Genomic DNA, 12,702 nt, shown 5'->3' with positions numbered 1-12,702 from the left:
GAGTTACGAGGAGATCAGGTGGCTGCGCGCGAATGCTACATTGCCATGTTGGAGATGGAAGATCACCAACAGACTATGTGCATAGAAGAGCAACGGACCACGGCAGAGCCGGTTGAAGATCTAGAAGAAATAACTCTCGATGAGTTAAGACCCGAACAGACAACTAGAGTAGGGACATCAGCCAGCCCGCTGGTACGTTAGGCCCTCGTAGCTTTCTTAGAATGAATCAAGACGTGTTCGCCTAGAGCCACGAGGACATACCCGAAATTGACCCTTCAGTCATAGTCCATAGCCTGAATACGAACCCCGAATTCCCCCCCGTCCGACAGAAAAAGCGAGTGTTCGCATAGGAACGGGACAAAGCGGTAGGAAAAGAGGTCAAGAAGCTGCTAGAAGCAAATTTTATTCGAGAAGTATACTACCCTGACTGGCTGGCGAACGTGGTCATGGTAAAGAAGGATAACGGGAAGTGGCAAATGTGTGTCGATTTCACAGACCTCAATAGGGTGTGCCCAAAAGACAGCTACCTACTACCTTGGATAGACACTTTAGTAGACTCGACGGCGAGACACCAGCTCCTAAGCTTCATGGATGCCTTTTCGGGCTACAATCAAATCAAGATGAAGGAGGTTGATCAAGAGAAAACCTCCTTTGTCACCAGCCAAAAACTCTTTTGCTATAAGGTGATGCCGTTTGAGCTTAAGAACGCGGGGGCAACTTACCAGAGGCTGATGAACAAAATGTTCGCACACCAAATTAGAAGAAGCATGCAAGTCTATGTTGATGACATGCTTGTGAAGAGCCTGCACGAAGATGATCACCTAGACGACCTCCAGGAGACGTTCAACACCCTCCGCTCATATGACATGAAGCTAAACCTAAGTAAGTGCACGTTCGGAGTGACGGCTGGAAAGTTCTTGGGATTCATGGTATCCCAAAGGGGTATAGAGGCTAACCCCGAAAAGATACGGACCATAATAGAGTTAGACCCACTGAAGATGGTTAAGGAGGTGCAAAGCTTGAACGACAAGGTTGTGGCATTAAACAGGTTCATCTCAAAGGTGACAAACAAGTGTCTACCATTCTTCCGTACTCTCAGAAAATCATTTGAATAGACGAACAAGTGTCAGAAGGCATTTGAAGATTTAAAGAAGTACCTTTCATCCTCACCATTGCTCAGCCCGTCCGAGCCAGAGGAAGAACTCTACCTCTACTTAGCCTTTTCGCAAGTGGCAATAAACCCGGCCTTGGTAAGAGAGGAAGATGGATCCCAAAGACCCGTCTACTTCATAAGCCGGGCATTTCGAGGAGCAAAAGAGAGGTACCCCCCAAATGGAAAAATTAGCCTTCGCACTGGTAACAGCGGCGCGAAAGCTCAAGCCTTATTTCCAGGCGCATACCATTATAGTCTTAACAGATCAACCCCTAAAAAGAGCAATAAGTAGCCTAGAGGCAGCCGGACGGATGGCCTTATGGGCATTAGAACTGAATGAGTTTGATATACAGTACCGCCCACGAACCACGATAAAGGGGTAAGCTGTGCCCAATTTCATTGCTGAATTTACTCCAGCTGAAGGCAAAGGGGCAGAGATCGCTAAGCGGTGGAGCGTTTACATGGATGGATCTTCCAATAAATGCGCAAGAGGAGCAGGTGTGGTAATTAAAACCCCGGAGGGGGATAGGATCGAATGCATAATTCGACTAGACTTCCCCACAACAAACAATGAGGCAGAATATGAAGCATTGGTGGCAGGACTAGACCTGGCAAAAGCAGCAGGAGCGGTAGACGTAATTGTACATTGCGACTCCCAGGTGATAGCAAGTTAGATCAACGGCAATTACGAGTGTAAGAATGAAAGGATGAAGAGATACCTAGAAGAAGTGAAGAATCGGGTCAATAGCTTCAAAGTCAGAGTCATTCAAATCCCAAGGGAAGAAAACGAATGTGTCAACCATCTAGCAAAGGCCGCCTTAGCAGAATTTATGATTGCCCCTAAATAGGTATTGTCGTTTATTCAAAACTACTCACTCATTGACGACGGGGCAAATGTGCAGGAAGTGGATTCTGAGAGCAACTGGACAACGCCATTAACGGTGTACCTGAGATCTGGCATGCTACCAGACGGAAAAGACGCAGCCAGGAAATTAAAAGTCCAAGCCTCACGATTTGTGCTAATCAAGGATGTCTTATATAAAAGGGGATTCTCATGGCCGTACCTAAGATGTTTAGATCATGAGGAAGCAGATTACATGATGAGAGAAGTCCACAAGGGTATTTGTGGAAACCACTCAGGAGCACGGTCCTTAGTACACAAGTTGATCCAGGCAGGGTACTATTAGCCTACAATGCTAAAAGATGCACAAGCTTACTTAAGACCTACGACAAATGTCAAAGATTCAATAATCTGATCAAGCAAACGTCCAAGGAGCTGACACCCATGACAGCCCCTTGGCTATTCGCCCAATGGGGACTAAACATCATGGGCCCCTTCTAGACAGCAGTAAGGCAACTGAAATTTCTGGTAGTTGGTATCGACTACTTCACTAAGTGGGTAGAAGCAGAGGCCCTAGCCACCATCACAAAGAAAAACATTCGAAGCTTTGTTTATAGGAATATTATCTGCAGGTACGGAGTACCAAGAGTGCTAATGTCCAACAATAGAAAGCAGTTTGACAACAGCGCATTTAGAGACTTTTGTTCAGAGTTGGGTATCAAGAATCATTACTCTTCGCCTGCACACCCACAAGCCAACGGACAAGTCAAAGTCACAAATCGATCCCTGCTCAAGATAATCAAGACCCGGCTCAAGGGGGCAAAGGGCATCTGGCTTGACGAGCTACCGAGTGTCTTATGGGCATATTATACTACAGCAAGAACACCTACTGGAGAAACACTGTTTCCTCTAGCATATGGAAGCGATTTCATCATCCTAGCAAAAGTATGACTTACAAGCTGTCGGGTGGATAAATACAACGAGGATAAAAACGAAAAAGTCTTGACCCTCCAGCTAGACCTAGTGGACGAGGCCCGGGGAACAGCAGAGTAGAGGTTAGTGCGGTACCAAAATCTCATGGCAAAGTACTACAACTCCAATGTCAGGCATAGAGACTTTTAGGTTGGAGATCTTGTGCTACGGAAGGTAATGGGTGCTACTAGAGATTCTTCGCAAGGAAAGCTCGACCCCAACTGGGAAGGACCCTACAGGATCTCGTCATGGCAGAGGAAGGGGACCTACCACCTTGAAACCATGGACGGACGGAAGCTACAGCACCCGTGGAACACGAAGCACCTGCGAAAATACTACCAGTAGAAACTGTGTGAAGATATGAAGAGCATCGACGTTCCCCAATTACCCAGTTTATCGTTTAATTTTACTAGTTTTTACTTCAAACAATTCTTTCTACAGGTGCCTTTTTAAGCCTAAGGGGGCAAGTACTTTTTTAGCATTTTACAAACGCATGGTTTTTAATTAATAAGAGAAATATTCAGACATGACTATGTTTTTTCTACTTAAAATTCCTAAGTCCAAAAAATGGACGGATATAAACTAAGTCCACAAGCTGGATGAATTATCCTAAGAGGATGAAAATTTCTAAGCCCAAAAAATGGACGGATATAAACTAAGTCCACAAGCTAGATGGATCATCCTAAGAGGATGAAAATTCCTAAGTCCTAAAACTGGGCAGATATAAACTAAGTCCACAAGACGAACGGATCATCCCAAGAGGAAGAAAATTCCTAAGTCCTAAAAATGGACGGATACTAACAAAGTCCACAAGCTGGATGGATCATCCCAAGAGAATAAAAATTTCTAAGTCCAAAGATAGACGGATAAAAACTACGTCCACAAGGTAGATGGATCCTCCTAAGAGGATGAAAAATTCTAAGTCCAAACGTGGATGGATAAGGTTTACGTATGCAAAATGGATAGATCGTACAAAGAGTCTGAAAACCTTAAATGGACGACGCCCACAAACTGGACGAATTAAATAAATAAGACAACTTTCACAAATATTATAGTACGGATGGAGTCTATCAAAGTATTGATAAAATCCAAAGTCTGCAAAAAGTAAAACGTGTTTAAACAAAGTTGATGGGGGCATTCCATAACAAAATATCAAATACGTCGACGGACCAAGCAAAGTTGACTAAATAGTAAAAAACCCACCAAGGGAAATGTCTACATAGCCCCAAAACATGACAGGGAAACCAGAAATTGTTCTGAAATTTTTACATATAAGAAGAAAAAAGAAAGAAACAATAATAAAAATAAATAAGTTTAGTTCGTGGCAGGGGCAACGGTCTCTTCAACTTGACAGTCCTTTTCACTATCGACAATCATCGGGTCCACAAGGATGTTACTGACGAGGGCATCATCTCCAAAGAGCTCATTGGTATCTTCTGATTGGGCACGCTGGACGGAGGTCTATTCAGGAATGTTGATGGTGACGGATGACAAGTCAAGCTCTAGGTATAAGTTCTTCACTTGACAGAGCGCGTCATCAAACCTATCATTATAGGAGACCCCTAACTCTGACAGAAAGGCGTCGGAATCACGGTACTCTTGTATTGCCGTCTCCTTAGCCTGACGGAGCTCTTTTTCCTTGTCCTCCAGAACTTTCTTTAGACCCTCTGTCGTCTAATAGTACTCATCGCAGGCCTCTTCTGTCAGTTTGAGTTTCTGCTCCGTCGTCACCTTCCAACTCTTCAATTCAATTAGCTCGTCCTCCGTCAGCCTGGCCTTATCGTGAACACGGCTTATGGTCATCTCATGGTTAAGACACCGTCCCATTAACCCTTTCATCATAAGCATTGCCTGAAGGAAGACAAAAATTAATTTCAAACTAAAATGAGGATGGACAAAAAAAGTGACGGATGAGTTACCTGAGCAACGCTAAAAAGGCCCGTCTCTCCTATAGCCTCCATCGAGTGGTTACTCAAGTCCTCATAATCCTCAGTGGTTATGATGGACGAGAGGCTCTCCAGGGCGCATTTGGAGTCCTTATGGAGCAGGACGGGTGGCTTCTTCTGGCTCACTGACAGACCAATCATTAGGCCCTTGCCGACCCCATGTTTTGCTGGGTTGACCATCTTAACACCCTCAGCCATTAACCCAACAACGGGTTCCAAAGGAACCTTGAGTTTCTTAGGTGCACGATCCCCCTTGGACTGTTGCTTCCTTTTAGCCGACGGCTTACTTAAGCCCATCCCCATAGGATCTGCACCGGCTTCTTTGTTTTTAGCTGTCTGCAATCTGATTGCTGCCCTCTTTTTAGCGTCGTCCATCTTTAAAAAGGTAAACGGGTAAGGTGGAGATAATAGCATAAACTACTTAAACAATGGGGAATGACGGACTCACGTTGACGGATTCGCTCTTCGTATTTAATTGCTGCTGGAGTTGGCTTAGGACCATCAAAATACCAGTGGATGGTATTGAGGCTAACAAGTTTTGCCCAAGTCCGTTCCTCTAGCTTGGACTTGGCAAAAAAAATTTCAAGGAATGTAAACTCCTCGAGGTCTACCTGAGGGCACCGTCAAACTGTAAAAAAGAGGACGGACGTCAAAAAAAAAAAAAAGAAAGGAGAAGAAAGACTGACAGACGTATAACCGGATGGATTAATTATGCCCCAAGTAGTGTCGAGGGGCATGTGCTCCGTCTCCCCCAGATGACACATCCAACTGTCACCTTCTATGAAGAAGTAACGGCTCTTCTAGTCCCTGTTAGAATCTGGGGTCTCATAAATCACCTTTAAGATGGGGCTCCTAGCAACAAAACTGTACATCCCCCTTGACTTGTCTATCTCATCTGGACGGTAGCAATGGAAGAATTCCCACACCGTCAACCTTCGGGTACCATTTGACATGGCTCCGTACAAGACCTCCATTGCTATAAAAACCCTCCAAGTATTAGGGGATATTTGGCTGACGGATAAGCCCAGGTACTTGAAAAGTTCACGATGTAGGGAGCTTAGAGGAAACCTAAGGCCCGCCTTGAGCACCTGCTCATACACTCCGACACCGTCTAGCCCTTCATAGTAACACTTTTCTGACTTATAAGGTAGACGGATAGGGATGTAATCTGGGATTTGGTAATGGGCTCTAAGGGGATTCACCATCCACTCTGGTAGCATGATGAACTCCTTAAGTCCATCAACACCTACGACGGACTTAATCCTTTAATCCTCACCATCATTGGAATCCTCCTCTAGCTCGATCATTTCCATATCCTCATTTGTTGAGGACGGGGAAGATGCAGACGGACTCCTCTCTTCACTCAGATCGTCTCGGTCTTTGTAACCTGACGGGTAAACCTCTTTGTAGTTCGCTCCATCACGGACGACTGACTGGTTACTCGACGTACTAGACATTACCTACATGTAATGACAAAACCTAAGACTCTAACGGGGTTTGGAAAGGGTGACCAGGACATAAAGTCTAAGGAAAGACAAAATACCAAAAGTTGAAAGGAAACTAAAAAGAGGACGAATAAGAAACTACTTACCGAGTTAAGAAATGAATGGATGAAGGTGCTAATGACTAGTGTAGGAACTGGACGGACTGGTCTCTGACAAGGATGACGATCGCACTCTGACAATATATTTCTGCGGAAAGTAAAATAAATGAGTAGAGAAGGGGTTGATATTTATAGGAGTACACGGAAGACGAAGCGACGCTTCAATCCAAGACAACAGCCAGTAGAAGAGTTACACGTGTCATGAAGTAATAAATGTGTTCCTGAAAATACAGCTCGTTGAGTTAAAGCCGTTGACCTATGGATTTACAACCGTCATCCCAATCTTGATCCGTCACCCCACGGGTCCTTTTTCTCAGAGTTGACGAACCCATGGGGTGAGGGGGCAACTGACGAGGTGAAATATGAGATTGACGGGTCCTTGCAAAGTGTGCTAGATGGTTCCTCATCCGTGGGCCGACGCTAGACCGACTCGTTGTGTGCAAGACCTTTTTGGGGACAGATCCATTGTCAACTTATACAACCTAGATGGATCTACTTGCCACGTGTTAGACAATCCCTAGATGAGAATACTTGCAACACACACATAGTATCCTAAGGAAAATAGAAACCTAGCGGAAAGAGGATTCTATTTACGGCACACATTAATGAGGATCTTCTCTATAAGGAAAAGACTTGTCCATCACGCTTTGGACTCCTCAAGAGGATTTCTACAAGGAAAGTACTTCAACTCCAAGTAAAAGATGTCAACTTTTGACTACTATAAAAGCACCAATACCCTCACAAATTAAGGTACGCATAATTGACCCTCTCTAGCACTCTGGAGTTGTAAAAGATTCTAACTTAACCTTCGGAGGGTATTTGGCCGGCAACACACCGGTGCTCTCTGTTAAGGTCTTTCTCCTTTCTTGTGTTGCGCAGGTTACATTCATAGTGTGCGAGTATCGTGTGGCTCACTGGTGATTTTCTCGGCATCATCAATGGTAAACTTTTATATTTATTATAATATATATACACAAACATACATACATACATATATATATATATATATATATATTCATTTATTTATAAATATAAAAAATAATGGTAAACCCGAAACGGTACACTGGTATTGACCGATACCGAAATATATCGTTTCATTAGTCAAACCAGTACAGTATCTGGTACGAGATTGACTCCCTTACTTTGAAGCACTCATCTATACGAGAGATAGTGAGAGAGAGAGAGATGGAAGTTGTTCAAGTGCTCCACATGAATGGTGGAATAGATGAAACAAGTTATGCAAACAACTCCCCGATTCAGGTAATCTTAATTACCAAACCCCTCCCACCAATATTTTCAAAGTACACACACGTGGGTTACACGATTTTCCATTTCCCAATTAATTGATTGCTCAAGTATGACCAAATGGGCAATTTTGTGTGCCACATTTTGTTCTAATATGCAAAACAAAACAAAATTTTGGTGCCCTGGTTCGCTTGACTTATGCAAAAGAGGAGGAAAAATTAAGATAGTTTACTCAGCATTTAAAAAAAAAATAAATAAATAAGAGCACATGTCATCTCATTACAATTTTACAATACACAACATTTTCTTCGTACTTTTTTAAACAAGGGTTGATATGATCTGTTATAATTTAGTGCACAATAAAAATTGTGTCGGCAATGAATTTGGAGTAAAAGTAATGCTATTCCATGATTTGTCTCAAAATTTATTTTTCATTGTTACTTTTTGAGGAATGCTACTCCAATTACAACATGTTATTCCATTAATTATTAATATATATATATATATATATTTGGTTTGGACAGAAAAAAATAATATCTTTGACCGAACACATCTCAGAGGAAGCTAAACCAACCTCTACTGCAGCACCTTGCCAAGGAGCCTAGCCATCGCTGACTTGGGATGTTCTTCTGGACCAAAAACTTTGTCTTTGGTTTCTGAACTTATCAAGGTAGTGGACAAGCTTCGCCAAAAACTAGGCATGAATCATTTACAACAAACTTTGTTGACTTTATGACTTCAAATACCCACTTGAAGATTTTCCCCACAGCAGTAGTAGAGTATACTGTGGATGGAGGCTAAGATCTACTCTTTGAAGAGTTTAGGATTTTTGCTGCTTTACCTACCCAACCTCTGTAAAGGTTGTGTTTGATGTGCCTTTATGTAGGCTTTCCATTAGATTTACAAAAACCCACCTTGTATAGCCAACCTAATGAAAAACCCATTAGGTAAAAATATGCATGTCCGATTCTTGATTGATCAACTAATGGGTCCGGTTAATGTGTGCCCTTAAGGCATATATTAATAAATTTATTTTTAGAAAAGTTTTTATTAGGAATTGAAAAAGCTGTCAAAACTTTTTCAATTCCCTATAAATTTTTTCCAAAATTGATTTACTATTGTGTATCCTTAGGGCACACATTAGTAAAATCTTTTCTTAAAATTAATATTACAATGATAGTTCTCAATGACCACATGTCAATGTCGTTTTATTTTACTGGGGATGCTTGATAGTTCCCTATTACAATGAACTGTCATTTTAATTTACTGTTGCTGCTCGCATGTAATTTCTAAGTCATCATCTATAGCCTTCTCTATTGTAAATGTGGCCAATATTCAGACAACATCAATTTTCAGATTAGTGCACAGACCAAAATGAATCGGTTTACATTATTTGAAGGCCAACTTGCTACTTTTTAATTGTTAAGGATAAAAAAAAAAAAAAAAAAATGGACAAACTTTTTGAGGATCAAATATGTGTTTCATGTGTTTTTAAGACACTGGTGAAAACGTTAAAACCGGAAGAGGTCACACATCAGTCACACCATTACCCATATACACTAACTTAGCATGCACAGTTACAATGGAAACTGACAAAACTGTGGTTGGTGAACACTCTTAAGTCTTAACAAAAACTCTTTTGGTTTTTTTGTGAATCAAGTTATTATATCAAAGCAAAGCCGTAACGAAATTGGCTTCTAATTTTTTACTTTCAATTTCTTTCTTTCAAGTTATAACTATACGAGGTAGGGTCCTTCGGTCTTTCTATGTACAATTGTACATACATAGCTGCCCAATCTCAGTCACGGTTACGTCCATTATTACCGAATTATAAAAAGTGATATTAAATAAATAAAAACTATTCAGGATCTATGCAATGATATATAAATTGCCAAATATAGTTCACACTCTATTAGCATGAGAATAAAAAACACAGTAATGATATGAATTTTATCGTGCAATAGGTTCCAGAAGGGTTGGATAAACAAAGGGAACATATACTTGGCATCTACAAGCCCACCAAGTGTACTTAGGGCATACTACGAGCAATTTCAAAGAGATTTTTCAATGTGCCTAAATTGCCGTGCAGAGGAGTTGATGGCAGGAGGGGGAATGGTGTTAACATTTTTAGGGAGAAGAAGTGAAGATCCATCTAGCAAAGAGTGTTGTTACATATAGGAGCTTTTATGCATGGCCCTCAATGACATGGTCTCTGAGGTAACATAGGCTACTACTACTCTGGTTACTAAATGATTAAAAATTTCCTATTAGTTTCACTTAATTATGATTAGTATAGTCATAATTAATTAAATAATCCTGAAAATTTGAGTATTTAATCTGAATTTGTTAAATTGATGGAAAGTTAATAATGGAATCAGATCCTACTATCTATTTATTTTTGAATTAGTTAATGAAATTTTAAAAAATCAAAGGACTTCAAATATGTTGATATGATGATGACCTATAGGAGTTTCTTGACCATGAACTAATATAACAAGTGGTAATACAGCATATTCGCACTAGGAAGGAATAATTGATCTCAAATTCGCATAAAATCTATTATGCTAACCATAGGATGTACATTGCAGGGACTCATAGGGGAAGATAAAATGGATTCCTTCAACATCCCCCAATACACATCATCCCCATCAGAAGTGAAATCTGAAGTTTTATAAGGAGGATACTTCTCCATTGATCGCCTGGAGGTTTCTGCAGTCAAATGGAATGATTATGATAGTGAATTCAACCCATCTATTGTATTTAGTGATGATGGATACAATGTTGCAAATTGCATGAGAACTGTGGCTGAACCCTTGCTTGTTAATCAATTTGGAGGTGCAATCATTGATTAGGTTTTCCGTAGGTACAAGAAAATTAAAATTATTGATGATCACATCTCTAAAGAGAAGACTCAATTTATCAATGTGACCATTTCCACGAAAAAAAGTGGTCATTTCATCATATGAAAGACTCACGTTAGTGTGGTTTCCTAAGAATGTAATAGGTCAACTGGTCAAGTACTTGTATTTGTTTTTTTCCTAGTCCTCGCAAAAGGTGTCGCTGCATATTATCCGCTAGTGCTTTCTTATGTAATAAATTGCGTGTATGAAAAATTGATTTGGATTGTTCTCAGTGAACTCTAGTGCCTAAGATTTCTCATTTTCTATTGCAACTTGGCATGAATAAAATGATATCTTTGATATTTGATTTCAGGTGTAAATGACTCAAGCCAAACCAAGTATTAAAAATTTAATTTTGTTATTTTAATAATATTTTGAACTCGAACCAAGTTTAATTTCATTATGAAACAAGATTACATGTTATACAAGGAAAGTACTTCAGCTCTAAGTAAAAGATGTTAACTTTTGACTACTATAAAAGCACCAATACCCTCACAAATTAAGGTACGCATAATTGACCCTCTCTAGCACTCTGGAGTTGTAAAAGATTCTAACTTGACCTTCGGAGGGTATTTGGTCGGCACCACACCGGTGCTCTCTGTTAAGGTCTTTCTCATTTCTTGTGTTGCGCAGGTTACATTCATAGTGTGCGAGTATCGTGTGGCTCACTGGTGATTTTTTCGGCATCATCAATGGTAAAATTTTATATTTATTATAATATATATACACACACATACATACATACATACATACATATATATATATATATTCATTTATTTATAAATATAAAAAATAATGGTAAACCCGAAATGGTACACTGGTATTGACCAGTACCGAAATATATCGTTTCATTAGTCAAACCGGTACAATATTTGGTACGAAATTGACTCCCTTACTTTGAAGCACTCATCTATACGAGAGATAGTGAGAGAAAGAGATGGGAAGTTGTTCAAGTGCTCCACATGAATGGTGGAATAGATGAAACAAGTTATGCAAACAACTCTCCGATTCAGGTAATCTTAATTACCAAACCCCTCCCACCAATATTTTCAAAGTACACACACGTGGGTTACACAATTTTCCATTTCCCAATTAATTGATTGCTCAAGTATGACCAAATGGGCAATTTTGTGTGCCACATTTTGTTCTAATATGCAAAACAAAACAAAATTTTGCTGCCCTGGTTCGCTTGACTTACGCAAAAGAGGAGGAAAAATTAAGATAGTTTACTCAGCATTTAAAAAATAAATAAATAAATCAGAGCACATGTCATCTCATTACAATTTTACAATACACAACACTTTCTTCATACTTTTTTAAACAAGGGTTGATATGATCTGTTATAATTTAGTGCACAATAAAAATTGTGTCGGCAATGAATTTGGAGTAAAAGTAATGCTATTCCATGATTTGTCTCAAAATTTATTTTTCATTGTTACTTTTTGAGGAATGCTACTCCAATTACAATATGTTATTCCATTAATTATTAATATATATATATATATATATATCAATATTCAGACAACATCAATTTTCAGATTAGTGCACAAGACAAAAATGAATCGGTTTACGTTATTTAAAGGCCAACTTGCTACTTTTTAATTGTTAAGGATAAAAAAAAAAAAAAAAAAAATGGACAAACTTTTTGAGGATCAAATATGTGTTTCATGTGTTTTTAAGACACTGGTGAAACGTTAAAACCGGAAGAGGTCCACATCAGTTACCACTTATCCCATATTACAACTTAGCATGCACATTACACAATGGAAACTGACAAAACTGTGGTTGGTGAACACTGTTAAGTCTTAACAAACAACTCTTTTGGTTTTTTTGTGAATCAAGTTATTATATCAAGCAAAGCCGTAACGAAATTGGCTTCAATTTTTTACTTTCAATTTCTTTCTTTCAAGTTATAACTATACGAGGTAGGGTCTTCGTCTTTCTATGTACATTGTACATGCATAGCTGCCCAATCTCAGTCACGGTTACGTCCATTATTACCGAATTATAAAGTGATATTAAATAAATAAAACTATTCAGGA

The 12,702-nt window shown here is 39.7% G+C and overlaps 1 pseudogene; it reads left to right on the top strand.

Moving 5' to 3' along the window:
• Window positions 1–7,700: 7,700 nt before the first annotated feature.
• Window positions 7,701–12,702, top strand: part of LOC112037072 (S-adenosyl-L-methionine:benzoic acid/salicylic acid carboxyl methyltransferase 2-like) — a 6,594-nt pseudogene continuing 1,592 nt past the window's right edge.

The sequence above is a fragment of the Quercus suber genome, unplaced genomic scaffold (assembly GCF_002906115.3).
Source record: "Quercus suber isolate HL8 unplaced genomic scaffold, Cork oak 2.0 scaffold_11, whole genome shotgun sequence".
NCBI classification, from domain to species: domain Eukaryota; kingdom Viridiplantae; phylum Streptophyta; class Magnoliopsida; order Fagales; family Fagaceae; genus Quercus; species Quercus suber.
This window is presented reverse-complemented; position numbering and strand designations above follow the sequence as displayed.